Raw genomic sequence first — 18,948 nt, forward strand, 5'->3', positions numbered from 1 at the left:
ATGTGCCAAACTGACCATTGTCTACGCTCATCTCATTGCTTTGAATGAATGAGCGGGTTGACAAACAGAAGGCCTTAACTCAAAGAGTGCCTTTTTGAGAAAAATGAGAAAAATAATATTTTGCATTGAGAATGTGACCAAGTATTATTGTGCTATAGATGCCATATAAAGTTGAATTGAGTTAAGGCTTTATGATTTTAAGAATCTGTGGTATTACAGATTATTTTGGTACCAACATCTCAAAATGGCCAAAAGTGAGTTAAGGCCTTCTGTTTGTCAACCCTCGGAATGAAAAGTTTTTTTGTAATATCATTTTGATTGAAAAATGCTAGGATGTGATTAACAGTTCTACTGGTGGATTCAAATTAAACGCAAGTCAATATCTCTTGCTGGCCACTTCTTCATAGTGATCATTTGCAAGAAAGTTCTAATCAACCATGGTTCGATTATCGGATCTGGATAAGGCTCGACCTATTGGTCAGCTTGAGTCTGACATACCTCATAATTAAGTTGCGGTTACTTTTGGAGTTTCCCGCATTATGATCTCCAAGCTAAAGGCCAAGTTTCGTCAGACCGGAGATGTCAAAGACAGACCCAGAATTGGCCGGTAACCGGTACATCAGGCTGGCAGCGAACCCGTTTTTAATGAAAAAATGTGATATTCCTTACTCATGTTTACTGATGCAAATGGTGCAGACAATGGCAGATTTGGCACATTTCGCTTGAGACCTCCTTGTCTTTCAAAGACAGTTACTCAACCATGAAATAAGTTATGATCACAAATTTGGTGTCATTTTTGACAGAAAAGAACAATATTTGTATTGATATGAAACAATATGGAAATATATTTCAAATATTTCTGATCTATAGCCGTCTTGGAAAGTTTCCAAACTTTTTGAGGAGTTTATAAGTGCTCAAAATGACTTGGGATAGGCGGCTTAAGCCCATCCCTTCCGTTCAGTTTTTCAAAATGTTGGTTCTTTTACCTATCACCTACCCGGGGGATTATGAACAATACAGACCATACCAAATCCATATTAGTTTACTTCCCATTGTACACACATAACGGCGATGCATCATGTGAAAATTTCGTATATTAGAAGACCAAATAATTTCAGATGTCATCTGTATGAGGCTTCCACGAACATGTAGAGGAAGAAGACCATTCAACTACATTGACTGTGTGGCAAGGGACGTCAATCAAGAAATTAATGACCTCCCAAATCTGATGGCTGATAGAGATTCCTGGAAAAGAATTGTAAACTCTTTCTCGGATGCGTCCGCAAGATAGATAGATATAGATGTTAGAATTTGCTTGCTAAAGGACCCTGTTCGACAAAGTCTGGGAAAATGACTGAAATTTAAGCCATATTTATTATGAAATGCCAGCGGTTTTCTGAAATTTATCATATATTTATTTATTGCAGAGAGATTTATTTTGAGATTTAAATTACTTACCCTGCTCTATTCAGATACTGTAGATATATAAGTGATATTGATTTCAAACTTAATAGATTATATTTCAGATTTCCTTTATATTTATCGTATGTTTTAACGATTTTGTAGCCAACATTTAATATTTGGTCTATACTTTGTACATAGCCGAAATGTCCCCGTTATATTATTTTGTGATAGTGATATTATAATGGGGAATACTGGTACTTATTTTGGTATGAGTAGATTACAAAACAAACTGCATGTATATCGAGAAATTACTTGATATGGCCTTTTATTGGAGTTCACTTATACGGCTGCATGGGTAGCTTATGATCATTTAAGGTGGTACTACACCCCTGGACAATTTTGTGCCTATTTTTGCAATTTTCTCAAACATTATAACGCATTGGTGAAAAGTAAGATATGTATATTATAGGGGCAAGGACTACAACTACTGCACTGAAAATTCAGCAACTCAAAGTAAGTAGTTATTGATTTATTGATCAAATATTGGTTTTCCCTCATTTTTGACAGTAACTCCACAACTGCTGTTTGTGCTGAAATAAAATTTTCAGTGCAGTAGTTGATATAATGTACATATCTTACTTGTCACCAATGCGCTATAATTTTTGAGAAAAATGCAAAAATAGGCTCAAAATTGGCCAGGGGTGTAGTACCACCTTAAACAAGTCTTTTCATTATTAGTATGCACATTTGATTTAATGAACATTTCTAATTTATTTAACAAACATATAGCTATCGTTTTACATAGTATGATTGCACATCACCAATTACTATGTATAACATATGATGGCGATATTACATTCCGTACCATTTCGTTTTCTACATGAAAGCTTCAAAGCTTCGATTGTCATTTTACCTTTTAAGGTTTGGCAATGAAAACAGAAGAGGTGAAGGTCATACTTTATTAATTTTTATTATCATAAGTTTAACAATTCAATAAAACTGTTTTTGTATAAAACCTTATCATAATTGGTGTCCACATTGATCGATATTTAGAAAGCTTCTGTAAAATTCATTTTGATCTGCTGAATGCTTCGTAGAATTTGAAAAGTAACAAATATTTTCTTTATGGTCAAAATATATTTATCATTTTGAGTCTCATTTTTAAATGAATTCTAAACACGACATTCAAGCCACAAGCCACAGGCATCCTACATTACATGTACATGGGAACGTTGAACATAGCAAATGGTATAATGTGTCCGTATTAGATTATCAGAATTTTTGCACCATCAAGCGATCATAATTTCTATTTCAACATTCGCAATAATTCGTTCTGTATGTGTAAATTGTCCATATCAGTGTCGGCTCACCCATAGTGGGTAGGAGAACATGAAAACTAATATGAGATACTGTATTAGGATCACATATTAAGTATCATGTGAGAGTATACTCTTGTACTCCAGAAGACAGGATCACATATTAAATGTGCGACACTATGGAATATAAAAAGCAGGATATGGGTATGTTAAAAATTGAAATGAGGTATGGGGCTGGCTGGGGGTGGCTACGGGGTGTTATCTCAAGGACAATATTGTTCAAGGTTGCGCCGCAGGCTTACAAAGAGACAATATTGTTCAAGGTTGCGCCGCAGGCTTACAAAGAAACAATAGCAATCAAGCTTAAACTTTAAATTAGCACCCGATAGAGGGCAGGGCCTGAAGAATGAGGGAAATTATGGGGTAAATATTTAACGGAATAAACTGCATAATCATATTATTTAGATTTATTCCGTTAAAAATCTTTTTTTAACTTATCAAATTACTAGTTTTTATATTCTATGGTGTCAAATATTTAATATGTGATCCTGTCTTCTGGAGTACAAGAGTATACTCTCACATGATACTTAATATGTGATCCTAATACAGTATCTCATATTAGTTTTCATGTTCTCCTACCCACTATGGGTGGTCGGCTTCTAGCATATTACGTTACGATGGTTACGAGCGTGATAACGGAAGTAGCTCAATATCACTTAAAATATTTCAAAAGCTTTGTTTCAAAACCCCTTACATCCACTTGCCCAATTTCGAGAACACATCAAAAAATCATCAAAAAATGACTAATATATGGGGGTTTGCAGCAATCTGCAGGTAATGGTGATATAAATATATCGCTACAATGAGTGCAAGGATGGACTTACGATTAGCGCGAGTCGTTTGGGCGCTTATCTGAGCGTATTTGTGCACCAGGCATTTTTGTGCACCAGGCGTCTTTATGCAGCAAGCATTTTTGTGCACCACGAGAAAACATGGTGTTACAACCCCCTTTGTAAGAAAATCAGTTAACCTATTTGTACTCATGATATTTGTAAAGTGAAAAAGAGGAATACAGGTTGCAGGTAAATGGTCTGTCGTCCTTATACAAGAAAAGGGACGATCTCGAACTGCTATGCAACACGTAAGCAATACTTTTAAACCAATTATACCTATGGACCGCTATGTCACCAGTGGCTAAACCTTCGTAGAATTGGCTTTTAGTTGGAATACAAAAGAATTACATCCACCATATGGCTATTACTAAGGTATTTTCAATGCTCTCTTTTGGTTGATTCAAAACTGACGGTTCAATGTCTAGAGGCTCTCGCTATCCAATCTTTGTTCACTTTGTCCCATTGACGAGATTGTTATTACTTGCAACGCCTTTGGCATCTTCAATCTGATTTTATATTTGCAACGCTAGCAATGACAGTTTCATCGCTGACCAATCACATGTATTGATTCTTCTCCAGATAGGAAGTACACGTTACTATTTTCTACAGAAAAAGAATCGCTTTGTGCCAAGATCGAGCCATGCGTTTACTTGTATACTCTAAGAAATGAACTTACGCGAAATCAACTGAAGTGTTTTGCCATTTCTCTTTTTGACAGACTTATTGAGGTTATTAACACGACGATCCATTGCAATGTAGATCAATCCAGACCAGCTTATGAATTAGGGACCCCTTGGAGATCAGTACCAGATGCTGAAGGGGATACCCTTGCTAAAGAAAGATTCGATAAAACAAAATAAAATGTGACCCCCTCCTCCCTCCCATGTCAGATGCGAGCTGTCTATGAACAATGTAGACCATACCAAATCCATATCAGCTTACTTTCCATCATACACACGACGGCGATGCATCATGTGTAAATCTCATATTATTAGGATTAGCTTGCTATATATGACCCCGGCAAAGTCTGGAAAATGGCTGAAATTTAGGCCATGTTTATTCATGAAATGCCCACCGTTTTCCTTTTTTGCAAGTTATTTCCGAGATTTACATTAACTACTCTGCTCTATTCAGATACTACATATGTTATCACTAAAACTGTCAACAAATCATTTGTATGTTTTCCTTTTAAATTTGGTAACATATGATTTGGGTTATGATTAACAATCAATATTTTGACTGTAGCTGCAGCTAATACGGTATTACAACAAACTTAAACACGCAATGTTCCTGAACTCGTCTCTAAATTCCATCGACATAAGAACACGCAGAAAAGAAAGAGCCCATGGCTTACTATTTCAAGGTTGTCGACAATATTTTGAATTCTTATGTCGCATACGGGGTCGCATATCACCTGTTGTTAACATTTAAAACGTCATCCTTTTTTCTCGCTCAAGTTACATTAACATACGGGTTATTATAGATTTTAGTCAAAGTAAAAATGAGAGGGTGCAAAAAGGTGTTGAGAAAATAATGATGTATGGTCAATGCTAATGATGTCCGTCAACTTCGATGAGTCTGTAACAATAATAGAATATCTCAGCGCACAATCGAGATTATACACTAGGGATTACTGACAGTATGTATGTCATGTAGTATGTATCGACTATTTCTATTGAACCAAAGTATTGATGACATCGCTGCAATGTGCCAGTCTTACCGTTGTCTGTTTCTTCAAAGGTAAACGCACTTAGGGTTTTCTCGAATAATAGAAATGCAGTATAAATGCACACTTTAGATTTTTGCGGTTGCGTCTTACTCGATTCATGATGTACAAATAACGTGTTTGCTGACCAGGCTTCGAATTTTACCACATCATAATATAAATTGAAGTTCTTTGATTCTTGATCCCTCTAGGGCTTACGGAGACCAACGTGTTATCATTATGGAATTTTTTCAACTGTGATTTTGCACTTCAATGCTGTAAAAACATTGAGTTTATTAACTTCGCAAGCAAAGATTTCAACGTTGGCGAACTGAAAATTAAGTATATCCGTCTTATATTTATTTATAACGCAGGGGTCAACGTCTTTATTGTTAATCAACTTTATTTACATGAACAGCTCAGTGAAAATACCTTCCATGGTAGCTTGTTACTATGTGGTAAACAGAGAATAAGAGATTACATGTACTTCATGTGCATTTTATTTGACAAATATAGGCTAAAAAAATTATGGATCGCTTTTACTTCCAATTTTCTACAAAAAATGTTGACAATATATATCTATTTCTAATAACTCAAATAACAAGGACTTCTATTTGAAAAAAAAAGCTAATGCCTGCTTACCGTAACCGGGATTTCCATGATTGTAAAATGTGATTTTATACTTATTTGCACTACCATATTCCTATTGTTGCCATCCCAGAGATACACCTGTATGGGTATTCTATGGACACACATCGGAATCACATGTAGAGTACCCACAATGGTACTGAATTGATAGCACTGGTATTCTTGAGTAGCCACAAATAACTTGGCGGCAGTGTAACTCTATCGTCGGCAGCAATAGATATCTTGTATAATGAAAGACAAAGATAAAGACAATTTATCGCGTCTGACGTCACCTGTCAATCAAACTCGAGCACGGTTTGTTTACAAGTGTCGTGATGATAACTTGCTGAACGCGGATTTATAACCGGGCGCCTTATTGTTGATTTTGCACCTTTCGACATGCAAACCATCTCAAAAGTTAGGGCTTTATAGTAAGAAACTTTCTTTGGTGAAGGCACCATGTCCACAATCCCTAGAAAAGCTGCTTTTGCCTTGTAAAAGTACGAACTTTTTCGCCATTTGCTGCTATTCCTTTTCTCCGATCAGCACCAGATAGATCGGTCTTCCTTTACGCGCTGATTAACCTGTGTAAACCAATCAAGGATCGTAATTGACAGTGACATCAGACGCGATAAATTGCATTTATCTCTGTCTTTAATTATAGTCAGTACCAGTGCAACATTATTTTATATAAATTGTGAAAAATGTCACCACCAACCCCCCCCCCCCCACTCCTAAGACACTAAACTTTCACTCATAACCCTGCTGTTTATTATGTTTATAAACAATATGTGCCACGCTCCTCGTTGCTTAATAAAACACGTTTTGTCACGCCTCAATCTTTTGTTACACTGACTATCGCGACAGATATTACCTGCGTTGATGAAATTTTAGCGCATTAAATACTGCCCTCGTTATGAAAAACACAAAACAGGTTGTGTTGTTGGAAGCATCGGTATGGGTTACATTTTATTGTGTTTGTTTTGAAGCAAGATTTCTTTCTTTGCTCTTCTTATCTCCTTGTCTTCTTCGTTTTTCCCCTGACACTCCTTTTCTGAAATTCTTCTTTATTTCTTATACCTTATTTCATTCATTTGTTTTGTCAGCGGTTAAGTTCGTATTAAAATGTTTGAATACATTTGGTAAAAATGCGAACATTTTAAAAAGGAAATTGTCTTTATATTGGTTACTGTATCCCAACACATTTCAATGCTAAGCAAATCTCTTTAGTTATTCTCAGACACATTATGAGCTATACAATAATTATGAGCTCAGTGAAGGGTAAAATTTGGAGGCCGAGAATATTTTGGCAAGCCAAAAAGGGGGGTCAGGCATTTTTGGCAAGCCGGGAAAAGGGACAAGCGATTTTTTGTATACATTCTTGTGGAACCTTTTAATTAAATAAAATGCTCTCAAAAGTCGTAAGAAAATACTGCAGAAATGTAAACAATATTGCTCGCTGCACTCGCATTATATATCTAAACTATTTTTAAAGGTTTGCAAATTCGGATCCCAAATATAAACTCCTAAAAAAACGGCTTTATATCAGAAATATTTGAAATATATTTCCATATTGTTTCATACCAATACAAACATTGTTCTTTCCTGGCAAATATGACACCATGGTTGAGTAACTGTCTTTGAAATACCAGGAGGTCCGAAACAAAATGTGCCAAATCTGCCATTGTCTGCACCATTTGCATCAGTAAACATGATTAAGGAATATCACGCTGTTTCATTAAAAACAGTTTCGAACATGATGCAGTCATGTCTACAGTAGAATTCATCTCGACCTTTGCAGGACTTAAACCCCATTAAAAGCTATTAAACCAAGATAACACTCATTGAAACAGCTCAACTGATTAAATCGGATCTTCTCTGGTTGTGCACATGTGTCTGTTTTACATGTGCGATATCGCAATAAAGCTGGTATTATAGCTTCAGTTGGGTAACCGATTATAAAGGAAACGAAAGGAAACAATGGTATGTGGACCTTTGTTCACGAAATGAGACAATGACCTGCTTTTTGTTAACCAGCATTCTTGAAAATGAGCAACATAATGATTGTGAACGACTTAACACGGTTTGGAAATAATTTCTTCATATTTTTGGTGTTATCTGTCGTTTACATATCCTTCCTAAAACACAAAAGTTCGACCCTCTCCAAACACCTAAATTAGCTAAAAATTTAGGACATGTTACAAAACTATATTTTCTAGAATTTCATAGAATAGTTTAAATGTAGCTTGTACCGTTTTTTTGTGGCATCCTTCAGAACGGAGCGGTCCGTTACCAATATAGCTCAATATTCTCGGTCAAATCTCCATTCAATTAACACGGGGAGTTGGCTAGCTATGAGCTAGCTATGCTTTGCCCTCACTCATATTCTACGAATGTGCGACCCCTTCTGAACATCTAACCTAGCTGTAATTTTAGGTCATGTTAGAGAACTATATTTGCTAGAAGATTGGAGAATAGTTTAAATATTGGCCGGTTATTTTTCACACAGTGCTGTTAACTAGGCAATGCCCATATACCTATAACATACACTGTTTGTAGAGGTCACGCGTCAATGGTGAGAGCACTGTGTATTGTGTATAGGAAAACGGACAGTAACTGCAGTATGACTGGTCTTCTGACGCCGTTGTTTTTCTTGGGCAGCCACTTCTGGGTCTATTTTTGACATCTCCGGTCTGACGAAACTTGGCTTTTAGCTTGGAGATCATATTGCGGGAAATTCCAAAAGTTGCCACAACTTGATTCTGAGGTATGCCAACATGACCAATAGCTCGAGCTTTATTCAGAACTGATAATCGAACAATGGTTGATTAGAAGAAGTGACCAGCAAGAGAGATTGACTTGCGTTGATCCATTTGAATCCACTTGTAGATTGTTAATCCCATCCTAGCACTTTTCATTCAACAAGATATACTGCAAGGAATTTTTCATTCATTCTTTTATTTGTGCATTAAACAGTCAGCGCAGACAATGGTCAGTTTGGCACATTTTCTTAGAGACCTCTCTGTCCTTCAAAGAAAGTTACTCAGCCGTGGAATAAGTTATCGTCACAAATGAGGTGTCATTGATGACAGGAAAGAACTATGGTTTCACTGATATAAAACAATATGGAGATAGATTTCAAACATTTCTGATATACAGCCGTTTTTGAAAGTTTCTTAACTTTTTTGAGGAGTTTATATTTGTCATGTGCAGGGGGCAACTCAATGAGATACAAATGAACTTGAGATAAGGTTTCAAGGAATTTTTCTCAATTCAACGAGTGGGCATCCATGCGTCGATACAAGTGTTTGACCTTTTAACAATTTTGGACGTTGAGGGTGCTCTTGGGATGCAATGTCGTCATTTTGCGTCGCCATTGACTTAACACGTAATCACAAAATCTGTACAAATAATTCTAAATGTGTTACAAATTAATATTAACAGTTGTGAATATTAAATAAATTATATACAAACTATAATTCTAATTATAATGTCTTTCCTTTCTTTTCTTTTCTTTTTCTTTCCATGCGTCCTCTTTGGAAAATCAGGTAAGATAACATTTTATATGTATCATAGCAAGAGGAAGTTTTTCGGTGGAAGATATAGGGGTCACAAAAGTTTTGAGCCTGATTATAAAGGAATTGTTCCTCTGAAATGGGGGTTAAAAGTGTTGGTACACCAGGTGGGTAAAATAGCCTTTACCTTTTACTAAAAAATTAATTTTTGGAGGCTTCATAGTCCCTCTATATCAAATTGTCGCGGTATGTAGTCTAGCGCATTGTGTCATTTCGTTTGCATCTCATGTTCATTTCGGGTTTTTTTTTTTAATTCAAACTGAACTACATGGACCATTTTAAATGCAAAAAATCAAGCAAGCTATACAATACCATCACAATCACCTTGACCATATTATGCCTTCTAGCATTAAAATTGGGCTTCAAACGATCCAATACTATACCTTTTTGTTCTTTGCGTCAAGGTTAATAATTTCAGACTTTCAATGCAAGAATTCTGAATTTGCATATTTCATCATCAAACTTATTAACCAATCATCCTCCAAGAAGTATACGACCATGACATGTAGGTCCAAATTTGTTTATTGGCCACAATATCGGTGATGCACACTTTGACCAATTTCTGTTCATATTTTAACAAATGAGCAAAATATTACCATCTTGACCTATTGTTCTATTATTTGAATGTTTAATCGTAACTAGTTATTATGGTTCAAAGATTTGGGTGGGAAAAATCTGCTATAAAATATATAAGGGAGAAATTTCTTGAAACTTTCCAACACTAAGATGTTTTCTTTCACTTGAAACTGATAAAACACATAATTTTTAATATTTCCTCGACCTCCCATTTCTTCTTGATTTAAAAATCATTATTTCACTACAAAGACACCTAAGACAGCTAAATTAATTTGGCGGCAAATATGAGTCAGGAATTAAATATTGTGATTACGCGCGCAAATTGCGTCACGTGACGCGGCAAAAACCTGCGTGTATGTCAAACGCTGTCAAGTCGAATTCGGAATGTTGTTACCGTCAGCAAACGTGTGTAAACAAATCAAAGATTTGCAGTCAAAATGCCGTCCAGATTTTCAAATTATTTTGGATTTTGGCGTACTAAAAGCATACATTTAGGATTCATTGGTGCAAATAGATGACCCAGATATAGCATTCGCATTCACGTTTTGTGCATAATTTTGACATCTAGATAACTGCTAGTGGGTAGTGGACTCCGATTGTAGGGTACCTTTTTTTCGCTAGAGGTCACGAAAGGTCACACAGGGATAAAAAAAAAACCTGAAAATGTTTCGATCTTATTGAAAGATATATCAAATTACTCGACTGATAACAAGGTTTAAAAAATGTGCTATCTACGACCTATCGTTATTGTGTTATCCTAATTTTTAGGCTTAATGACACGTTTTTGGATCAATATTTCAACTTACTCCGATTTTGGCAAAAATGGAAGCAAATTGTTTGTGTAGTTGAATAGAATCAGAAAAAGAATAGCTTTGCCTATCTACTGTGTTCACTTACTAAGATAGAGTGCAAACAAGGTCAAATGCCATTGGATGGTCATAGGCCACTGTTGATCTCTGACTCCCATTGCACATAACAAGTAAAGTAAACAGTTTAGAAGGCAAGTTCTATACAATTTCTTAATTCTTGAAATAACAAAAATTAAAACGGACCATGGTCCAGAACAGGCAAATATGCGAATTTCACTGCAATCCATTGACAAATAGTATGTCATTTGTTAACAGGGAGTGATTCAATTCCCCGGGATTTATATGTCACATTTATTTTTCATGACCAGAAACGTGAATAATTTGCTTTGTATTTTTGCAATGGACCAATGACCCGTGAATTCTGTATAGCTAAGAACTTGGACTACTAAATTTAGTGGAATTACTTCATTTTCCAATGTTGCATTCATAATTTTCAAAATTGTTTCAAACTTTTTTAGCGTTATCATCTGGGAACGTATAATAATTTATGTAAATTAATACAGTTTTAGTTACAGGGAGGAAAGGTTTCAAAATTCATAACCATAGAATTGGTTGTTACCTTAGGGATAGGGTTAATAAAGGTTAAAAAGACCTCGTACTGCTCCTTGTCCATGGACCCCCGGAGCTCTTGCTACGCCCCTGATTTTCATCGCTTGCTCTAGTTTACTCTTGTATTCATATTGATTCATGTATATAGTTTCTACAGATTTAACAATTATGCGGGCCTTGGAACTGGTAATTTTCGGCTACCAAGCGCATTTGATGTCAACTGAACATTGATAGTCGGATTGTCATAAAAAGTGGTGCACGTAATCAAACTTAAGCGTCAAAAACCACCAAGGTCATAAAAGGTTAACATTTACTTATATTAGATAGTTGGATTGTCATGAAACTTGGTTGATATGATCATCCTTGAGCAGCAAACATTCTTAAGGTTGTCTGAATATAGATTGTTGGATTTTTGTGAAACTTGGGAGGATGCAATTTCCATTGAGCCCTTTGTTACAAGTATGAATTAAATGTAGACCTATTTAGCACACATTTTTTCAATTCAGCTTTCAACATGAAAATTCTTGTTGATTTCTGTCATTGGTGGTATTTCCCAACAAATAGAGATATTGCGATTTCCAAACGTAGCATCGAACGTACGTGGAATCTATTCAAAATCCCGTCACAGGAGAGTGGTTTTGAATAGATTCAACGTACCTTCGATACGTACGTTTGGAAATCAAAATCTCTCTAAAACCGATATTTCCCACCCGGTTGAAATATCCTAAGAAAATGTTATTTTTAAACAAACAAATAACACTTTTCGAAAGATTTGTGTTCTCATATATTTTGTGTTCGTGCTTTTTAAGATCAATAAATCTATAGTTTTAGTTATATTATTTTAACCTACTCTGCACTAATGTAGCAATACATGTTATTTGAGTTGAATACTGTTGAAGCATACGTATGTTACCATACATTCTGACTCTAAATATATGTATTTAACAACGCATTCCGCATTATTGTTTTAGGCCACCTGGGAACGTATAATAATTTATGTAAATTAATACAGTTTTAGCTACAGGGAGGGAAAGGGGGAGTCCCTGTTTTTGATACTATTGATAGTTATTTCAAAATAAAATATAAGATACACAGTCTACAACATATTGAGCGCTGACATTTATCCTTATGAATTTATGGTAAATAATTCTTCTGGATACATTTATAGCTTTATCAAATTTTACCCATCCCAAACAGAAATGAAAATCCAATTTATCATTCAACCAAACATGAGTACATACATTTAATAATTGAATATCAAACATGTAGCAATAATTATTGTTTTGTTGTGTGAAAGGACAAAGTATATTTATAATTATTCGTATATAATATAATTCGTTAAGACTAAAATAAGCAATAAGTAAGCAAAGTGGGTAATAGTGACATATTTATATCAAAAATGGGGACACCCCGGTAATCCAGAAAGGGTTAAAGTTAGGGTTTACGGTATTTTAGATTAGGGATAGGGTTAGGTTAAGGTAAGTATAGAATTAACGTTAGGGTTAGAGTTAGGGTAAAGTTTAGGGTTCGGGTTAGGGTAAGGGTTGTAGTTTTTAACTACGTTGATGGAGTTTTGGACTAGTGACACTTCGTATTATCGACTTGGAACCACAAAACAACAACAAATAACTTAACAACTCAATGGGAAATGTTGCTAACTAAGACATGAAAAGGAAAATTGTGCTACTTTAAACACTGATAAGACATTCATGTACATGTTTTCCCGTGAATCTTATCCTTTTATCAATCTTATAAACAATAAATTCATTTTGCCTAATTTTGGTTATTCAAGTTCACACCCATACATCCCATATGGCAGACGTGATGCGTAGATTTAAATGGAGTCACCATTAGTCAGGTAACCTATTTGAAATTCACACTCCCTGTGTGGAAGATTTAGGTCATGTCTTTCGTAGGGGATGTATGGATTTCAACTGGAATATCTCAATACATCTTCTATCGAGGGAATGTATTATGTATCTACAATTTAGTTGCAGGAAGGAAAATGGGCAACCACTGCCTTTTTATACATATATAATAATTTTGAATTAAGTATAAAAGGTATAAAATTTAATTTATAGACACTAATTTCCCAAAACAGACAGGAAAATCCAGTTTATCATGTTTATTATCAAATTATAATACAAGTACATTTCAATGTTTCAATTGTTATTGTTTTGCTGTAATATAGCGTCATTTAATATGATCTTAATTCATTGCACTGTAAAAAATATTTTAAAGGAAAAAAGGTCACAGCTCAACAGTTGAGTATAGAATTACTCAACATTGAGCTCATAATAGGTCACAACTCAACTGTTGAGTAAAAAAATTACTCAACATTGAGTAATTGTTTACTTATTTGTTAAGTTCTGACCTAGATGAGCTCAATGTTGAGTATTTTTTACTAACTGTTGAGCTGTGACCTTTTACTCATTGTTGAGTAAAATATTTTTTACAGTGTGTGAAATAAGCAATAAGCAAGCAATTACAAATGGGTACACTCGTGACCTATTTAGATTTGGTTAAAATAACTAACCAACACGAAGGCAAATGTTTCTAACGAAGATATTTTGTAAAGCTACAACATGGCGGAAAATCATGCTACTTGAAACGCTGACGAGAAAATAAGACGTTAATGAAATCTTGAGCATCATCCCCCACGTACCTAAATGTACTATGATCATGACCCAGTATTCGCGTAATTATCTATTCGATCTTAAGTGTATTTACTTAAATGAATTGCTTCACTAAATGTGGTGCTTGGAAATAATCAATGTTATTTGTTTAATGCTCCACAGCCAACAAAGTATTAGGGCCTCATTTCCTTTGATCATTTGCTGCAGGAAATGCCAGTGGTATATTTCCAACATGTCCTCGTATGGACTTTTAAGTTAAGTATGTGATGCAACGCGAGCAAATACGAACTATGATGAGCCAATTTAGTAATATGTGCATTTGTAGGAATGTCTCAGTTTTGCTTGACAATTCTTAAGCAATACCCGTATAATTGAGACTCTTTTCAGGGATCAAACATCAAATTTGTATGAACTAAATATTGACAATTTACCTTTTCTTAGATATGCGTAAAGTGCAAACGTCATGTTTAGTCTACTTGGGGATAAACACTATAAATATACTCAGATTTCAATGACAATTACATCAAGTAATATCAATGACCCTAAATGGTTTGTCCTCAAAATATAGCTTGCAATACCTACATATTTTATTGGTAATAATAATAATAATAATAATAATAATAATAATAATAATAATAATAATAACACTAATAATAATAATAATAATAATAATAATAATAATAAATAATAATAATAATAATAATAGTAATAATAATAAAAATAATAGTAAAAATAATAATAATAATAATAATAATAATAATAATAATATCAAACCATATACATATATTTTTACTTTTCTTTTAAATCTGGTTTCTTTATCCCATGCTAATACGGAGACATTATCTCCAATCAATGGTCATTACATGTTACATAAACATTGTGGTATATACAGACTGGTTATAAGAGCAGCATAATACTATGAATTAATGATTTCCCACTTTGATCTACCCAGCTAATGATTCTAATGTATTTTTAAAAGATAGCAATTTCAAACGACCTACATTTTGCATCGCACATTTTCCTTATATGGGGTTTATATTCTGTTGCTCTGGATTTCGATGTAAAGAAAAACAAATGTGATTTATAATATCGTTGTGTGTTTTAAGTAGTTGTGTGGGGGGGTAGGGGGGTGGGGGTGTGTGTGTGATTGCATAGGGTATGTATGAAAGTACTCAACAAACAAGAAAGAGCTTGTCATACCATGTTTAATACGTTTGAATATCATAAAATTATATCCACATCTAGGCAGGAGGTTTCTGCATGCATGACCATAAAACATCGAGGGTAGCGGTTGATGACCTCATCATAATTATTTATATGGGCATTTTGTGATCCACAGTCTCATCCCCCCTTCTAAAACAAGGTTACGAATTTGAAATCAATATCGTATGCGTTTTTATCACGAAATACTCAATAGACAAGAAAGAACTCAGCTGCCTTATGTCATACACATGTTTAATGCGTTTGAATATCAGACATTCTTAGTCAGTGGGAGTGGTCTAGTTCGTAGACACATTTCTGATTGGACAATCGCATGATTTCGGGTGCCGTCTATCAGGCCGTAGAGGACCCCACGTCATCATGCGTCTTGATAATGCGTAACACGCTTGTAGAGGTGCGCGTATGTGTCGCGCTGTATGCGTAGACTAGTGCGGAATACGCGAACGCGCTAGCAGTACGAGCAACAGAATACATGAAGTTGTAAACAAGTTTCGTTCATTTTATAATGAGGGGAGTTTTTATGACGGTAACTTAGTTTTTGCTTTAAAAAATTGTTTACAGTTATTAAAATAATATTTAACTGACTGAGAATGAGAATAAACGATGGGAATTTTTATTTTGCCTATCCTCTACCTATGATAGACGACAGGCAGGTCCAATATTTTATCGTAGTGGATACCGGCTGCGCCGGCATCCACTACTCAAAATATTGGACCTGCCTGTCGTCTATCACACGGTAGAGGATAGGCAAAATAAAAATTCCCATCGTTTATTCTCTAAATCATCTACTCATCTGGACAGGAGGCTCCTCGTGCAATTCTATAATAATAATAATAATAATAATAATAATAATAATAATAATAATAATAATAATAATAATAATAATAATAATAATAATAATAATAATAATAATAATAATAATAATAATAATAATAATAATAATAATAATAATAATAATAATAATAATAATAATATAATAATAATAATAATAATAATAATAATAATAATAATAATAATAATAATAATAATAATAATAATAATAATAATAATAATTATTATTATTATTATTATTATTATTATTATTATTATATATAATAATAATAATTTCAAACCATTATCGCGTTACTATGTGCCAAATATCTCTACTTAATTGGGTCACGCTATAACATGCATTGCGGTCATAAATTGTTGCATTGTGGTATACACAAACTGGTCATAATGATTACATAAAAGTAATTGATTGTCCACTTGATAGCATCCATTTCATTGAGTTGTTAGGACCTGGTCAGTAGATAATGCTACAGGGATAACATGGTGTGTGAGCATGGTGAAAGACTCATTATTGATTAGGCGCGGACATATTAAAGGCACAGGTCCTTTGCGTGCATAGCAGAAAATTATAATAGAATGTTTGGAATTTTGCAAATAAAATACTAACTGCATTCTGCATTCTGTATTTATTTATTTATTTAGGCCTATGCCTATTTATGTATTTATTTATTTATTTATTTGGTACATTAGTTAGTAGTTTGTAATATTCCATGATACGTCGGTTTATTATTGATTGATTGATTGATTGTTGATAACTTGAAAACTTGATTGATCGATCGATTGATTGATCGATTGATAGTCATTTCACATTATATGCCTAGTTTATAGGCCCCTATGGAACGTCTATTAAATTTGAATAGCATCGTACATTAGATAAATAGGCCTAGATCAGTATTGATTTATTCTATTCAGCAATATCAAGGATTACTATCAAACTTTTCATAGCTAATTGTCAGTTGGCTCAGTGGTAACGCACTAGGTAACACTTACAAAGCGACGCGAGCATATTTCACCAATTCTCCGTGATCTTCATTGGTTGCCGGTGAAAAGCAGGATCACATACAAACTTTTGCTGACAACATACAAAGCACTTCATGATCTCTCCCCAGCTTACATCCGGGAACTTGTCGTCATCAAAGATCCTGTTCGCTCTCTAAGATCTAACGTGGCTCCTCAACTTCATCATACATCTGTCAACACTGTCACCTACGGACAACGTTCATTCAAGTACGCCGCTCCCGAACACTGGAATCAACTGCCACCACACATCAGAAATTCATCTTCACTTGCACTGTTCAAAAAGAAACTCAAAACTCATCTGTTCATACAACTCGACGCACCCTGACTCACGAACTTGAACTGAATTGTCTGTTTTCCCCATGATTATATATGTTTTTAAAGTGTGAATAGTGTGTTTAATTTCGTGCAATAATGACTGAGTTATACATGTACTTGCAGAATTCTCCAGCTTTTTTGCTGTTTCGATATATAGTTCTTTTGTATATAAGTTGTTTTTGTATTTTACTTGTTTTATAATAGTATTTGCTTAAGGTTATGTGTATTTTGTAATTAAGGTATTTTTTAAGGCTTTTCATATAATTATTTTGTAAAGCGCACTGTTACGCTCCTTGAAGTGCGCTTAATAAAAGTGTGTTATTATTATTATTATATTAGGTTTTACAACACGGAGGTCCCGGGTTCGATTCCCAGCTCTGCCTCTTTTTTGCAAGGCTAAGAAAAAAATGAAATTTCTGGACTGCAAACTTATTTGGCGCGCGATCTGAGCTGGTCCTTTTCTGGTGGCTGTGTCTGTTACAGGCACACTCCCTCTGGAATCCAAACCAGGTTCACGCTCATTACACCTCCCTTAAGAATTTGACATCAATATCGTATGCGTTTTTATCACGAAATACTCAATAAACAAGAAAGAACTCAGCTGCCTTATGTCATACACATGTTTAATGCGTTTGAATATCAGACAATCATCTACTCATCTGGACAGGAGGTTCCTGCATGCAATTTTAGTTTACACAAGAGTTAATCATCAAGCAAACCAATACGATTAAATAACATGAAAATGGCACCAAATCACTATGCTACTTGTGCGCTTATTTGGACGAATCATGATACCTCTAAGGTAGGGGTTGGTGACTTCGTCATATCTATTTTTACTCTTAAATAATAATAATAATAATAATAATAATAATAATAATAATAATAATAATAATAATAATAATAATAATAATAATTTCAAACCATTATCACGTTACTATGTGCCAAATATCTCTACGTAATTGGGTCACGTTATCACATGCATTGCGGTCATTAATTGTTACATTAACATTGTGGTATATACAAACTGGTGTGAGAGCATGTGATGAAATGAATGATTGCATAAAGGCAATTGATTGCCCACTTTGATTGTCACAGCTATTGATTCTAATGTACTTTTTCTTTAATTTCACACAACCTGCATACATGTATAGATGTATTACAATTAGCATGGATTTTGATATTTTTATGCTCTAAATTTCGATGTTAAAAAAACAACACCAAATGTTATTTATGGTATCTTTGTGTATTTTATGTGGTTGTGTGGGTGTGGTTGCTCAGGGTGAGTATATGGGGGTGTTGGTATGTGTCCTATATATCATTAAATGAAACGTTTTCCATTCCCTAATTGCATACGAACTTTGAAATCAATAACGGTGTCAGCAATTGTTTATTTTAAGTGGTTGTGTGGGTG

This window comes from Amphiura filiformis, chromosome 17, assembly GCF_039555335.1.
Source record: "Amphiura filiformis chromosome 17, Afil_fr2py, whole genome shotgun sequence".
In the NCBI taxonomy this organism is placed as follows: Eukaryota; Metazoa; Echinodermata; class Ophiuroidea; order Amphilepidida; family Amphiuridae; genus Amphiura; species Amphiura filiformis.